This window comes from Vigna umbellata, chromosome 2 (genome assembly GCF_029865625.1).
Source record: "Vigna umbellata cultivar VRB3 chromosome 2, Vumbellata_1.0, whole genome shotgun sequence".
Classification (NCBI taxonomy): domain Eukaryota; kingdom Viridiplantae; phylum Streptophyta; class Magnoliopsida; order Fabales; family Fabaceae; genus Vigna; species Vigna umbellata.
The window spans coordinates 36,590,810-36,606,775 of NC_142166.1; the positions used below are offsets into that span (position 1 = coordinate 36,590,810).

The 15,966-nt window shown below is 34.8% G+C and overlaps 1 long non-coding RNA gene and 1 pseudogene across 1 annotated transcript; one reads left to right on the forward strand and one right to left on the reverse strand.

Moving 5' to 3' along the window:
- Positions 1-11,698: 11,698 nt before the first annotated feature.
- Positions 11,699-13,122, forward strand: LOC148203903 (uncharacterized; annotated as a pseudogene).
- A 1,192-nt stretch (positions 13,123-14,314) lies between these two features.
- On the reverse strand, positions 14,315-15,007 carry LOC148203904 (uncharacterized). The gene is made up of 2 exons (XR_015784010.1): positions 14,724-15,007; positions 14,315-14,634 (listed from the first exon to the last, which is right to left on the reverse strand). It is a non-coding gene; the product is annotated as an uncharacterized LOC148203904 (long non-coding RNA).
- Between the last annotated feature and the right edge of the window lie 959 nt (positions 15,008-15,966).

Sequence of the window (15,966 nt, forward strand, 5' to 3'; positions counted from 1 at the left end):
GATGGAATATGATACTAAAACTAAAGCAAACTATCAATTCAAAGGTCACTAGTGTAGAAAAAACTTTTTATAACTATTAAAAAAGGTGTTTTATATCGTAATTTTCCGTAATTAACATTGGTTAGAGTCGGACGTTCCTTCTCAGGTTGAGGGATGATATGACAAAGAACTCAAGTAAACTGAGGATGTGTTTCAAACAGTTGAGCCCATAGAGCATAATGGTCCTTCTCCATGTCCGACATAAAAAGGATGTTATTTTTTATATTAGTGACGTGAGTGGTGGGTGAATTTCAAGTTTAAATAAGGAGGAGGATCCAAGATCGAAGTTGGCTCATGAATATATAATGATAAAAAAGGCGATGGCATGCGAGCAATGAGGGAGAGGTGGCTCACGACTGTTGAAATAGAAGGGATAGCGTGCGACTTGGGGAAGGAAGGGAGTTAAGGTGCAAAAGCAGGTTGTTGATGGACGGAGGGCGTGATGGTCATTGGAAGCAATGACTACGTAAGAAAGAGCCTTGAAGCATAAGGCGATGCGGAAAAGAGAGGAGCACACCGTATCAAGCACAAAAGGTGGGGTCTGGATTAGAAAAAGACTCGTGATATCATGTAAGAGAAGAAAATTATTTGAATGTTTATTTTATGATACATTGGAGATAGATATGTATAGATAACAGTATGATCTAAATCAAGTATATATGTAATAATACACAACATAATTACAGAATATTTAATAACTTAATTACAAATAATTGATTAGTTTAATTGCTAGTTCCCATAATTTCAGAAAAATGATTTGGATTCTATCAATACCCTTAGAGAATATGTTGTCGTTATAAAGTAAAAAACTTCCAATATTTGTATTTTTTTATGGACAATTAGATTTATTGTTTTATTTTTTTTTATCTCACTGAAAGTTTTCACACAATTATTTACTATTACAAAATATCGTGAAGTTACAAGGGCTGTAAATAAATTTGCTTAACAAAAGTGGTACAAAGTTGATTCAAATTGTTATTATACACTTGAGTGGAAACCACGTCATGAGGGAATCTCGTTGTCTTCTACGATGAATCTAATACATAAGCTTAAAAGCATTTCTATGCGTTGCATTCAAAGTTTAGTTGCATAATCCAATACATCGAGGCGTTAGACATTTTGGTATACGCACACACAGTTATCACGGAATATGTATATATAATTTTATTGATTGCAATTCAGGTCTAGCCACTAATTAGTGGTGACAGATTATAGTAGTACACATTATTAGCCTAAATTAAGTACATGAACATGTCATGTATTATTTTCCTATATTGTACTCGTATGAAATAATAGAACTAAAGAACGATGCTATAAGTAAAAAGATACCGCTTCGGTTGTTTTTACCTATAGATAGCGGTTCTAGAACCGAAGCATATACGAACGAGGTAAAAAAAGTCTGCTTCTTTTGCCTCGGTTATAGACCGAAATCGAAAATAATAGGATTTTGCCTCGGTTCTCTTTTGAACCGGGGTAATATACTGGAAAATTCAATAAAAAAAAAATGTTATCGTGAGTCCTTCTTTCAGTGCTTTACTGTAATCTAAAATTTGGCAGTTTCCACTGAGTAGTACAATAATCATCGTTATCAAATGTTACCAACATCTTCAACCACGACAAACAAGGAATAATCTTTTCACAAATTAACAAGATGCAAAAGATATCCTCCTAGACTATCACGACTCATGACGAAATGGCATTGCCCTATTTCTGTGAAGTAAAAAATGGCAAGACAATGTCACAAAGATCTCCATCAGCTTCCTTACCCACAAGCTTCATCTCCAAAGCTTCATCTTCATCAACTGTTTCTCTGCCTCAATTCCATGACCAGTACAAATGTACATACCAAGGAGTCTTTCATGAATCACTCCATATAGTGATGGGCTGCCATCCTGTATTAGCCAATTGGACAACCGCACTCCATGGACCAGTAGCAAAACTCTGAAAAAAAAATTGAACAATATTTTCAATGGTGTTGGTGATGCCTACAACCACAAAACAACAACTATCAAACCCAAAACAATTGATAAAGAAAGAACCCGGCCCAGGTGGGTCTCCTCTTGGGCACGAGCCCAGGCCAGAGGTGCGGCGGAACAAACTTGTCGAGCTTGGGGGGCGGAGACGAGAGCAAGGAAGCGGCGCCAGTTCGACGATGAGAGAGATCGCGTCCGTGGCGGAGCCAGATCGCGTCCAGATCGCGTTCGGTGGAGGAGAGAAATCGCGTCCGTGGCGGAGCCAGATCGCGTCTGGTGGCGGAGCCAGATCGTGTCCAGATTGCGTCCGGTGGCGTTGCGAGATCGCGTCCAGATCTCGTCCGGTGGCGGAGCAAGATCGTGTCCGATGGGGGAGAAAGATCGCGTTCAGATCGCGTCCAGATCGCGTCCAAATCGCGTTCGGTGCCGGAGCGAAAACGCGTCCAGATCGCTTCCCGTGGCGGAGCGAGATCGCGTCCGGTGGCGGTTCTGATTGGTGGTGGGGTTAGGGTTGCGGGGGTGGGAGGCGTGACGGGTTTGGGGGTGGGACAACGACGATGCGGCCATGGGCTTTGGGAGCAGAGACGGAGGAAGAACTGCGGGGGAGAAGAGGAAGAAGAATTGTGCGCGGAGAAGAGGAAGTGGCCTTTGGGAGCAGAGATGGACTGTGGGGGAGAAGAGGAAGAATACCTGTGCGCGGAGAAGAGGAAGAGGATCTGGAGATTTTAGGGTTCTGCACTTTTGAAGATAAAAATGTAATACTGACTCGGTTATTTTAAAAACCCGATGCCTATAGTGAGTTTACTGTCTCGGTCCAATTCAACCGATGCCGTAGGTCAATTTGGAAAAGCCTTTCGCCTCGTTTTAACCATTAACCGAGGTAATTTGACATTTATGCCTCGGTTTTAAGAGAACCGAGGCCTATAAATTCACTTAAATTGCAAAAATGCCACCGCCTTTACATATACCTCGGTTCTCTGAAAACCGGGACCTATTGGCCGTCTTCTTTACCGTATTTTGTACTAGTGCATGTGCAATATTTCAGGCACAGTGAACTTTTATGCATCAGTTTATCCCTTTCTTCACGGTTTTGATGGATTTGATGGAGGGGTATATGCTCCACCACCAGGATAGGTAGGATATGGTTCTGGTAATTCATACTGGAATAGTTTTCTCCCTGCACAATATAAAGGGCGAATATATATATATATATAAATATTTGATTGAAAGAAGGAAATGGATAAGGATTGTGAAACAAACAGCAACATACCTAGTTTAACAGCAGGTTGGTCAGCTCTTGCCACCGTAGAGAACATGAGTAAAACTATTGCTGCAACGGCAACAAATGTCATGAATTTGGAGGCACCATAGATGGCCATTTTAGCAAAATCTATGTATGTATAGCTTTTTGCAAGTTTCAGGATGGAATTTTATCACTTAAGGAGTTAGTATTTATAAAGATGAAGAGAGTGATGATCTCTTAGAAACGTGATCATCCCGTCTCTGACCATTTCTTTGTAACATCCCATAATCTCATACTTGATAATTCATAATTGATATATTGTAATATTACATTTAAGGTAACATCCCATAATCTCACACTTGATAATTCATAGTTGATATATATATATATATATATATATATATATATATATATATATATATATATATATGTGTGTGTGTGTGTGTGTGTGTGTGTGTGTGTGTGTGTGTGTGTATGTGTGTGTGTGTTAATTCATAATTGATATATTGTTTAAGGTAACATTCCATAATCTCACACTTGATAATTCATAGTTGATATATATATATATATATATATATATATATGTGTGTGTGTGTGTGTGTGTGTGTGTGTGTGTGTGTGTGTGTGTGTGTTTGTGTGTGTTTTAAACTCAGATTTCAACTACAAACTCATAAATATAACTCGAATTCTTCTAACTTATTCTTCTATCTCTTTCTTCATTGGCACTGAATCAGACGACATTCCTTCATCTGCTCCCGTATAATGAATTATACGATCATCGCACATAGACAAACACAAACAAGTAGGGTGAGCTAACATGCAACAAATCATTTATAAAACATGCATAATTACTTTGATACACTCAACAAACCTCATATAATAATTATGTCAGACACCCTCATACCATCATACAATAATAGCACCATAGATACTCATCCCATCATACCACAATCCTTAATAGACACTCATCCCACAATACCCAATAGACATTCATCCCACAATACCCAATAGACACTCATCCTACAGTACTCAATAGACAATCATTCCACAATACCCAATAGACATTCATCCCACAATACTTAAGCGGTCACGGGAGGTTATGCACTTGTGATGACTTCTACTTCTTCTTACAAATACACTTCCAAAATACTTTATACCATCCACAAGGTTAGTCCTCAACACTATGTCCAAAACTGGCACATAGACCAGGACCTCCTGCCCCTCTCACCACATAATTCATCCTTCTCTACTTGAGACTGGATGATTATTAGAGTATCAGGATAACCTCCAACAACAGGACCCTCAACATCAACATATACACTAATACCATATCATTACAGAATCTCTCCACGAGACTCATACCATGCTCATATTCCTCAACTCATATTATACCATTACAAAATCTTCCCATAATACTCATATCATGTTCAGATGCATAAATTCAAATCCAATATAATAAAATACAATCATCACATAAATCATACAAAATGAATATATCACAAAATAAATTAACAATACTAAAATATCACCATAAATGGTACCAGAGAAGAATCAAATGTTTGACGAATTAAACTCACCATAAACGCCAGTACATATGACTAGTCACAACTTACTGGAATTGACTAGGGTTGTTCTATGATCAGTGATGTACCAACTCTGGTTTTTAAGATTCCTCTATCCTACCATCACAATTATAACCTTAATATAAAGGTGTTGGGGAACTAAGAAGTTGAATCTGGCATAGCCGGTTAGACATCTTCTTATCCTTCCAAAAAGATGAATCCATCACATATTTTATATTAATTGAATATATTGCATAATAGTTTAACAGTACTTAATCTGTTCAATAGGATTTAAGTTAAAAACCTATCGAGTAGACTTCTAGGAAAGAGAGGTGTGTCACCATGGACAACTTAAGTACCAAGTTTTTCCTTAGGCAAAGTGTTCCTCAACTAGTTTTTAACAAATTTTTTATTTACAGATTTAAAACTACAACATATAATATTAACACAGAAATTAAATATAGATAGATATACACCAAGCACATATGTTTTTCATTAAAAGTATTCACACAGAATTTCAAGACATGAATAGTCATAAAACAATACTAAATCATAATATAAAAGCTTAGAAAGGTTAGCTCCCCTACCTCTATTTCAGACTTAATCTCTTCTCATAAGTTGTTTCCCCGAAAACCCTCGAGAACCTCTACTCTTCTTGAAACTAAAAATTTCTTCCTAACTCTTTCTTCTCTATTTCTCAAGATTTCTCACTTGATTCTTCCTCTCTTTGTGCAGAATAACCTCCTCTCTCATGGCTATTTATAGTCCAAAAATTTTACAATTTAACAATTTTTTAATATTATTTATCATTTTAATATTATTTTATTATATTAATATTTTAATCATCTCTTGATATATCTAATCCCTCAATAATGACTTCAAACGTGGAGTGCTTATCCACTATCACTATTTTAATTTATTTTTTTTTAAACAAAAAGGTAGAAAAAAGTTTGAACTCATGTTCTTGAAATCACCACAATTTTCTACCATTTAAACTACTAAAATTTCTTATTTAGCTTTCCACATTTTATTTTTACATAAACTTATTAATTATATTTTTCATTCACAAATAAATTTATTATTACTAATAATAAAATTGTTATTAAAGTAAATATTCTTCATAGTTCTTACATCTCCACCTAATCCTAATTCTTCCTCATACGCTGATCCATCTGATAGATTAATAGTTACAAATGCTTATTTAATTCAACAGCTCGCAACGTCATAATTAATAATACAGACACAGCAGCAGAAAGAGGAGGGAAAAACAGCAGAAAGACTAAATCAATGTTAGACCAGACGTTGTTGCATGTGAACTTGAAGTCAAAAGCATAGTATTATGCATAATACTTTTCGTGAAGCTAGTTAGAGCATGTTTTCTGAACTTTTCACGGGCTGAACACACCTTTATTTAAGACACTCCTTTTTGTTTTGTGTAGGTTTGGATCAAAGTTTATAAATAAAGTTTAACAAAATTTTAAAATATTTAAGTCTTCTATCTGTAAAACTGATTTTTCAAACAAAATTTAATGTGTAATCACTCTTTCAATAATTCTTAAATATAGCACAAAATTGTAGACATTTGGGAGCATTAATCAACATAATCTATTTTTGTCTTAAACATTATTACCTACAACAAAGGTAACCTAAATTCTTTTACATTACGTGTTGACTAAAATGGTATAATTAACTAGAACAGATGAAGGTTGTAATTGATTGCACTTCTAAGTTGACAAAGTCAATAGAACAAATTAACATAAAAATTAGTTGTCTATAATTTATAATCAACAAATACAAAAAAAAAATAATTTAAAAAATTACTAGAACAAAATAAAAACATCAAACATTAGGGGAATTCCAAGAAAATAATGCACTCTCACCAGTTTTTATAAATTTAACTTTCAAGTCTAGTAAAGAAAAAAAAATGTGTACAGTAAATTCTCACATTAATCTTAAGACAAAAAAGGGTCAACCTTTTAGACTTAAAATTTTAAAAAACAATTGTTATCTTTCATTTACAAAAAAAAAGTAACTCTAGTTTTATTGAAACAAAAAGAGAAAACACAGATTTTGCCATGATATATTCCATTTAAATTACTCTTGGGCGGCATTTTTGACTCTTTTTTGCCTACGATTTTGGGCGTGCATTACTCCATTGCTTTTTTAATTTGCTAAAAAGGTTAGCTGCTTTGTTGAAAACTTTTGTTATATGCATGTTATTGGTTTTTTGTGTATGCTTTTTATTGCCTTTTGCGTATGCATGTTTTTGGCTTTTAGGTATGCATGTGTTATTGACTTTTGAATATGCATGCGATAGTTGTGTTATTATAATTGGCATGTTAGATTATAAGTATGAAATCATTAAGTGAAACTTAGTTCCCGTTTGAAATTTAACACAAACGATTAATCTTGTAATCGTTTGTATTAAATTTTGAATTGTCAATTGGACAGTTTGGGAAAATTATTTTTCATAATTTGTTATAACATGTACGTTGGAGTTTATGGATAAGATTGATAAAATTTCGGTTCAGTATTTGTGTTGTTCTCCGGATGCATATTTGATTGTGGTCATCCTTGACTACTCTCATTTCGTGTATTTCGGAGACCAATGCGAAATGCTGCCGAAATCTTATCAAATTTATGATGTAGACTTCTTTGCATGTGTCTTAGAAATTTATGAAAAATAATTTTTCTGAATGAGTAGGGCCTAACCTTGTGAGAGTTAAAAAACTTAAACTGATGAAGTATGTTATGAACATAGTATGGATCGAAGCTGGATGAATGAACGTCGCATCAGTGAAGAATATGAGAAGGGTGTTTCGGAGTTCTTGCAATATGCTGAACAAAATGCTAAGCTGTGAACGGGACATATTTGTGTCCTTGTGTTCGTTGTCTTAATCAAATACGGCAAGACTTAGGCAATGTGTGTGACCATATATTCATGTTCGGCATAATGAGAACTTATATCGTTTGGACTTGGCATGGAGAAGTACTGGACCAGCCTACCACGTCACGAGGAAGGATTATGTGTAAGAATGGATGAGTGATCATTTAGAGGACATGATACGTGATGTCGGTGAAGATAATTTTGGAAGAGCTAATTTGTATGATTCTCTTATAAATGATTCAAAGCAACCGTTGTTCCCAGGATGCTCAAACTTTACACGTATGTCTGCAACTTTGAAGTTGTTTAGTTTAAAAGCAAGGAATGGATTGACCGATAAAAGTTTCACAGAGTTGTTGGACTTATTGAAGGAGATGCTTCCAGAAAATAATACTCTACCTATTCGTAATTACGAGGCAAAAATTTTTTTATGTCCAATAGGTCTTGAATATAAAAACATACATGCTTGTCCTAATGATTGTGTTTTGTACATAAAGGAGTTCGCTTCGCTAAAGTATTGTCCAACATGTGGTTTATCCTGTTTTAAAAAGAAATCTGATAGAAACACTATTGATGAAGGTAATGATGGTGCATCTGCTAAGGTGATGTGGTATTTGCCTATAATACCTAGGTTCAAACGTATGTTCTCTGTTAAAGAAGATGCAAAGAACCTTAAATGGCACGTTGTTGGAAGAAAGTGCGATAATCTTCTTCGACACCCAACTGATTCACCACAATGAAAGAAGATCGATAAAACATTTCCAAAATTGGGTGCAGATCCAAGAAACTTAAGACTTGCATTTGCAACTGATGGTATGAATCCTTATGGGAACATAAGTACCAAACACAGTTCATGGCCAATTATGTTGATGATATACAATCTTTCTCCTTCATTGTGCATGAAGAGAAAATATGTGATGTTGTCCATGATGATATCGGGTCTGAGACAACCTGGAAATGACATTGATGTTTACTTAAAACCTTTAATTGATGATTTGAAATTGTTGTGGGAAAAAGGGGTGGAAGTGTTTGATTCACATGTTGAAGAACAATTCCGTTTGCGTGCAATGTTGTTTTGCACTATAAATGATTTCCCAGCGTATGGAAACTTGAGCGGTTATAGTGTTAAAGGTCATTTTACATGTCTCATTTGTGAAGAAAACACTAGTTACCTTCAATTGAAGCATGGTCAGAAGACAGTATATACAAGACATCGGAAATTCCTTCCTCGTAATCACCCTTATCGTAGATTGAAAAAAGCATTTAATGTAAGTGTTGAGGATGAGGTTGTGTCCAGGCCCCATAATGGTGAAAAGGCGTACAACGAAGTCAAAAACATTGACATTGTGTTTGGAAAACATCATAAAAGTACCTTTGCAAAAAACATTTGGAAGAAACGATCAATATTTTTTAATCTTCCATACTGGTGTAAACTTGCTGTTAGACATTGTATTGATGTGATGCACGTTGAAAAAAATGTTTGTGACAGTGTCATCGAAACTTTATTAAATGTGAAAGGGAAGAGCAAAGATGGAATAAAAGCACGACAAGATTTGGCTGACATGGGAATCCGATCTGAGTTACATCCACAGATAATACTGAAGACGCACCTATCTACCCCCAGCCTGTCACACTCTTTCTAAAAAAGAAAAACAGTTTTTGTAACTGTTTAAGAAGTGTGAAGGTTCCACAAGGTTATTCTTCACATATTAGTAACCTTGTTTCTATGCAAGAGTTAAAGTTAGTTGATTTAAAGTCTCACGATTGTCATATATTGATGCAACAATTTTACCAGTTGTTATTCGAGGCATATTACCTCGTTCTGTTAGGGGTATTCTGACATGTTTGAGTTTGTTCTTTGATGCCATTTGCAAGAAAGTTGTTGACCCTCGAGGTTTAGATCAATTGGAAAATGAAGGAATAAGACTACTATGTGAATTGGAGATGTATTTTCCACCTTCTTTTTTTATATCATGGTTCATTTGATTGTTCATCTAGTCAGAGAAATTCGAATATGTGGGTCGGTCTTCTTAAGGTGGATGTACCCAGTTGAAAGATACATGAAGATCTTAAAAGGATATTCAAGAATCAGTATCGACTAGAAGCTTCAATCATAGAGCGATATGTTGCAGAAGAAGCCATTGAATTTTGTTCAAGTTATATGCCAACTTGTGAACCAGTGGGTCTTCCCAAGAGCAGACATGAAGGAAAATGTGAAGGTAAGGGTGTTTGAGGTGTGAGAATTCAAAGTGTTAGTAGAAACTAAGTTGACCAAGCTCATTTGTACATCGTACACAACACTATTGATGTGATTCCTTACATTTTTGAACACGTTAATGAAGTAAAGGCATCACACCCAAGAATGAGTGAAAAATGACATCTTAATGAACATGTCAAAATCTTCTTACAATAGTTTAAGAAAAAGATTTATGCGATTCCACATGTTTCTGAAAGTTTATTGAGGTTATCTCGTGGGCCGAACACAGATGTTATTACATATGCTAGGTACTATATAAACAATATTTCTTTTCAGACAAAGGTAGAAGATGACAAAATTAGAGTTTAAAATAGTGGTGTTACACTACAAGCTGAGGTTGTGCACTTTGCTAGTTCTAAAAACAAAAATCCAATCACAGCATCCATGAGTTATTTTGGAATAATACAAGAAATATGGGAAGTTGATTATGTTAGTTTTAGATCCCAATTTTCAAGTGTAAATGGGTTGATATAAATTCTTGTGTCATGATAGATGACTTTGCACTAGTGGAAAAACAACGTATAAAGTCAAGCGTTTAACGTCTAACCACTAAATAACCAACGTTAAAAATGACCGGTGGAAATTTTGTAAATAAATGCAATTATTAAACGTCGTTTAGAATTATAATTCGACGTAAGACGATATAAAACGTTGAATGTCTCAACGTTAGACGTCAAAAGGCCAGTGAATTCAATAAAAATTTGGGCGAGAGATTGAAAATTCATTCACTTTATCTTAGCGCGCGAGACCTTCTTCTCTGCTCAAACTTTTCTCGAACAAAGTTTGACGACCATCACATGTAATCTTTCTTTCATTTGATACAAATGCATGTTAATTAACTACTTTATGTATGATTTTCGTTTGTTTTCACCGATTATTTTTGTGTTCTTGTCCTTCATAGGCGCATTTTGCTTTCCCTCTCACTTGTGGCAACACTTTATTCCTATGAACCCACGTTTTAAAGTTAGTTTTCGTTTTCATTTTGAAGAACTTATTTGTTAAACTTGTTTGTTGTTTTTTTTTGTTGAATTTGTTTGTTTTTGTTTGGTTGAACTTGTTTGTTGTTGTTGTTTGATTGAACTTGTTTTTTGTTTGATTGAACTTGTTTGTTGTTTGTTATTGTTATTTGTTGTTGATCCTATATTATCGTTCACAGTTCTGCTTTTCAGGTTTCGTAGAGCTGTTAGAAAGGATTACAATTAATTAAAAAAATAAAAAAATTGATTAACGTCGTATATGTTCAAAATTCAACGTTAAATTAAAGTCGTATATTGACAAATTTAACGTCTCCCGATATGACGTTGTTCTAGAATTCGACGTGAAAGGCCAATATTTGAAGTTGTACGTTGTTTTTGTACTAGTGTTGGTTTCACATTGGTAGACTTGAATAAGATGAATTACACTGATGAACCATTTATCATGGCTAGTCAAGCAAGACAAATATTCTACGTAAATGATCCAGCGAAGAAAAAATGGTCAATGGTTTTAGAAGGAAAAAGCATGCAAGGATATGATGATGAAGATTCTCTTGATATACTTGAGACAACATCTGTTGAATCAAGACCCATTGAGGACTCAGTTGATGACGTTGCTGATGACATTCAGGCAATTCGTAGTGATCACAATGAAGGGATCTGAGAGAAAACAATAACTTAATAGGTTGTGATATTTTTTGTAATGACTTTATATGTAGTTTCATCATATTTGAATTATTATTAACCTTGTATATATTTTTCAGGTATGTCGGCCTCAGAATCAGGATCATGACAGACCAGACGTGGTCGAGGCGTCACACGATTGCCGGATGTGACATCCGGACGCGTTGATGGGCAGAGGAGACATGTTAACATTGACCCTAGATCAGGTCAGGCATCAGGGCCAAATGTTGAGAGGTTTAGGAGTTATCTGGGTAAGTTAGCAAAAAGTCATGTCTCTATCCTTCATGCATCTTGGGATGACGTCCCAGAGGTCGAGAAGAACCTCTTATGGCAAGATATTCAGGTATGTTTACTTAAAAGAATTTTGATATACTTATTTCTTTTATCTTATTATGTCATTAACATGTTTTTTGTTTTAAACAGCAACGTCATGATATTCCAAACAAAATACAGATTAGAAATAAAGTGTTATCGCATATAGCGATAAAATGGAGGGATTTCAAGACAAGGCTGACACGACTATATGTCTTTGGAGACAGACAACATGAAAATCCATGTCAGCATTATACCATCACAGAGGAGGAGTGGATATAGTTTCGTGCATCTAGAGAAGTCTGAGGAATGGAAGGTATGTTTCTTAACCTCTACAAAGTCTTTCATTAAGTTTTTATGATTTTACACTTATGAATATACATGGTTTCACAAGGTAAAAGGTTAGCCACCCAAGAAAGGCAAAGGCTAAATAATGCACCACACTTATTATCACGAGGTGCTTATGCAAAACTGGAAAAGAAAATTAGAAAGTCTCGAGCGGATGCCTTGGGGCTTGAGTCCCCGGACGTAGCACCTGCACCTGCTAGGTACGAGCTGTGGAAGGCTGCTCGGACTAAATCTGATGGGAACATGACATCTTCCTCAACTGCCTTGATCTCACAAAGAATTGTAAGTTAAAATTCTAAACATTGTTTGATTGTGTATTTATCATAGCATGTCTTCTAAGTAACTTAGTTTTTTTATATGCAGGATGAGTTGGTTGAGCAGCAGACTCAATGAACATTTGCTTGTCCAAGGTAGGGACGACATTCTAACAATGGCCATTAGAAAACCCGAGCACCCAAGACGTGTACGTGGATTTCCTGAGGTGATTGGTCTTCGTGACTACTTTGGCCCTACACAGAAAAACACTTAATCAATGAGTCAGGAGGCACTGAGGCAGATGGATCTTCAGTGGGAGGAAAGACTCAACCAAAGCATGAGATCAATGGAGCAACGATTCATCGAGCAGCTACAAGAACAAAAAGAAATACAAAAAGCGCTTGAAGAGAAGCTGCATTCCATGACGCAAGGCACCATGGGGCCCGCTAAAGCTCCCACACCACCTTATGTCAGCACTAGAGGATCATGCTCTGCTATAGAACCTACTCAATATAGCGGTCAGTATGAGTTGACCTTATGAACCCACTTATAAGGTCATGCTCTGCTATAGAGGATCATGCTCTGCTATAGAACCCACTTATAAACTATGAATTGACCTTATCTCTAGTCGATGTGGGACTTCCAACACACCCCCATCATGCCGAGGTATATACATCTCAAGAGTGGGATTAGACATTTTTAATGGGTGGTCTGATAGCAGTCCGATAGCGGGTGGAACAATATGCCCAACAAACAACAAATATCGCTAGCATAGGCTATAACCATGACTCTGATACCATGTTAGAAGTGGACTTTAAGCCTAACTCAACCCCACAAAACCGGCTTGTTGGATGAAGTTTGCACCTACTTATAAACTATGAATTGTCGGAAGTCTAAAGGGTAACGTTAAACTATGAATATTCAAGGGTATATACTTCTAAAAACTAGACCCACTTATTTATAGAAAATGTCACCGGTCATTTTTTACGTTAGATATTCAAGGATCGGACGTCTAAAGGATCGGACGTCTAAAGGATCGGACGTCTAAAGGATCGGACGTCTAAAGGGTAACGTTAAACGTTTTTTTTTTGCACTAGTGAAGAGAGGAGCGCACAATATCAAGTACAAAAGGTGGGGTCTCGATCAGAAAAAAAAACATGCGATACCATGTAAGAGGCGAAAATGATTTGAATGTATATCTTATTATCCATTGGATATAGGTATATATAGATAAGAGTAGATCTAAATCATATATATATATATAATTATAGACAACATAATTATAAAATATTTAATAACTTAATTACAAATAATTGATGAGTTTAATTGCTAGGTGCCATAATTTCAGAAAAATTATTTGGATTCTATCAATACCCCTTCAAGATATGATGCCATTATAAAGTAAAAAACTTCCAATATTTGTATTTTTTTATTGAATAAAAATTATTTTTAATAATAAGCCGTTAGAAATAACATGTTGATGGTTTTATATTATGTCGGACAATTAGATTTATTGTTTTATTTTTTTTTATCAACAATTATTTACTATTACAAAATATCGTGAAGCTGCAAGTGCTGGAAATAAAGTTGCTTAACAAAAGTGATACTAAGTTGATTAAAATTGTTATTATACACTTGGATGGAAACCACATCATGAGTCTCGTTGTCTTCTACCATGAATCTAATACATAAGCTTAGAAGCATTTCTATGAGTTGCAGTCAAAGTTTAGTTGCATAATCTAATACATCGAGGTGTTAGCCATTTTGGTATACGCACACACAGTTATCACGGAATATGTATATATAATTTTATTGATTGCAATTCAGGTCTAGCCACTAATTAGTGGTGACAGATAATAGTAGTACACATTATTAGTCGAAATTAAGTACATGAACATGTCATGTATTATTTTTCCTATCTTGTACTCGTATGAAATAATAGAACTAAAGAACGATGCTATGACACATGTGCAATATTTCAGGCACAGTGGAACTTTTATGCATCAGTTTTTCCCTTTCTTCATGGTTTTGGGATATATCCTCCACGACCAGGATATGACGTACCATATGAAGGTGGTAATTGATTCTCGAATAGTTTTCTCCCTGCACCATATAAAGGGCGAATATATATATATATATAATTGATTGAAAGAAGGAAATGAATAAGGATTGTGAAACAAACAGCAACATACCTAGTTTAACAGCAGGTTGGTCAGCACTTGCCACCGTAGAGAACATGAGTAAAACTATTGCTGCAACGGCAACAAATGTCATGAATTTGGAGGTACCATAGATGGCCATTGTAGCAAAATCTATGTATGTAGCTTATAGCAAGTTTGAGGATGGAAGTTTATGACTTAAGGAGTCGGTATTTATAGAGATGAAGACAGTGATGATCTCTTAGAAACGTGATCATCCCGTCTCTAACAATTTCATCCCCTAACCCTAATTCTTCCTCATACGGTGATCCATCTGATAGATTAATAGTTACAAATGCTTATTTAATTCAACAGCTTGAAACGTCATAATTAATAATACAGACACAGCAGCAGGAGGAAAAAAAGCAGAAAGACTAAGTCAATGTTAAACCAGACGTTGTTGCATGTGTACTTGAAGTCAAAAGCATGGTATTATGCATAATACTTTTCGTGAAGCTAATTAGAGCATGTTTTGCTGAACTTTTCACGAGCTGCACACACCTTTATTTAAGACACTCCTTTTTGTTTTGTGTAGGTTTGGATCAAAGTTTATAAATAAAGTTTAACAAAATTTTAAAATAATTAAGTCTTCTATCTGTAAAACTGATTTTTCAAACATAATTTAATGTGCAATTACTCTTTCAATAATACTTAAACATGGCACAAAAATTGTAGATATTTGGGAGCATTAATCAACATAATATATTTTTGTCTTAAACATTAGTACCTACAAGAAATGTAACCTAATATTCTTTTAGGATACGTGTTGACTAAAATGGTATAACTAGAACAGTTGAACGGTTAGGTTGTAATTGATTGCACTTCTTAAGTTGACAAAGTCAATAGAACAAATTCACAGTAAAAAATAGTTGGGTATTATAAATTTTAATATATTGTACAAATATATTATTATTATTATTATTATTATTATTATTATTATTATTATTATTATTATGTTATTGATAAAAAAAATAAGTTTCTACTAATTTCATCATTGATTAAATTTTCTTCAAAATTATCGTTAGATAACTCTTAGTTTTCATATATCAATCTTAGAAAGTCAAATCTTTGTTTAAAGAATTCATTTATATTTAAATCAACTCCGTGTTCGTAAATAAAGACATCTCAAGTTTAGCGAAAAAAGTACAAAAAATACAACATAGTTTGTTTATCTTTTCACTTTAAATTTGTCTATAACTTATAATCGTAAAATATATAAAAATTTAAATTTGAAAAA